Here is a 1,412-nt window from a genome sequence, read left to right as displayed (position 1 = left end):
TTGGTAAAATAAATCCGCTTGGCATCTTTCTTGGCCTTAAGACAACAATTCTGATGGCTAAAGATCCAAACGGGACACACAAAAAAAACAAGTTACTTGGATGAGTGACGAAATGTTTCTCCCACTGAAAATGTTATGTCCAGATGAACAGAATCAACTTCTGGGGGGGTTCGTTTGTTAGCAATTTGGCTATGATAGTAAACAGTAGACAGACAGCAGACACAGATGTGGTTTATTGAATCTTTTGGACTGTTTTCAATATAATATTAATTACATATTAATTGGAAAAGGTGTATTGTTGACTTGTCTGCTTTTCTCAAAGGGGGGCGGTAGAGGGAGGGTTCGCCCATGGCACAAAACGGGTCAGGACCGCCCCTGGTCACACCCCTTACTGATATAAATAAAAAATAGAGAATTAAGTAAAGAATTGAAGGTATTTACCGTAGTACACTTCAACCTCACAGAGACTCAGGACCTTTGCACTTCCTGGTAAAAACACAGTGACGTAGCGTCCCTTCACAGAGTTACATGGAAAATAAAACGCTTGTCCGCTGGGAATGTGAGAGATGACAGCACACCTGTGTATGAAACATTTAAAGAAAAAGTAAAGAATAAATATAAATAAGTCCTATTGATATGATAAATAATGACTTACGGTTATAAATCAAGCTCTTTCACCTGATGCTTTCAGGGTCACTGATTGCTGTAGAATTTCCAATCCAGATTTCGGCACCATCCAGCCCATTTTCCAATTCCTGTCTATTGGTTATCATTACAGTCCCAATTGTATACACATTTACCAGGTCTACCCTCCACCAGGGATCAGATTCTACAGTGGTAAGTGTGCAAGACCCACTTTGATAGTTTGCATCTCTGTTTCCATCAACTGCCTTACCAGCAGTACCCACAGTGCCACTGGTTGAAGATTGGACAGCTTTTTGTTTCAGTGCCAGGTTGTAAAGAAGTTGACCTAAATGATTTTTAAAAAGTGGTTATTAATAAAAACAAACAAATGCATATAAATCCAGGTCAAGTGTCAAATTAGGAGTTCCTATATTTGTATTTGTGGAGGTTTGCAACAGGCAATTTACTACATATTGCACTGAATGTAGAGTCACAATAGCAGCACCTAGTTCACCCCTGAAGTGTTTGCAAAAGTTTCTTCTAGGAGTGTTAATTTATTTTTAAATGAAAAGTGGAGAGGTTATTAGAACAATTGACTAATTAATATGAGTTAATGGCTCAAATATGCATGTACAGTTTAGACCTTGCATGTCCGCCTTATGTCAGCCCGAAAAGTATTTCTGCCCTTTCTGATTTCAGTTACATGTTTTGTGCCATCAAATAAAATGTAACAATAGACAAAAATAATGAGTAAATACAAGAAACTGTTTATTTAGCTAAGAATTATT

Source organism: Pundamilia nyererei, unplaced genomic scaffold, assembly GCF_000239375.1.
Source record: "Pundamilia nyererei isolate P.nyererei 1_Seehausen unplaced genomic scaffold, PunNye1.0 scaffold00312, whole genome shotgun sequence".
Taxonomy (NCBI): Eukaryota; Metazoa; Chordata; class Actinopteri; order Cichliformes; family Cichlidae; genus Pundamilia; species Pundamilia nyererei.
This window is presented reverse-complemented; position numbering follows the sequence as displayed.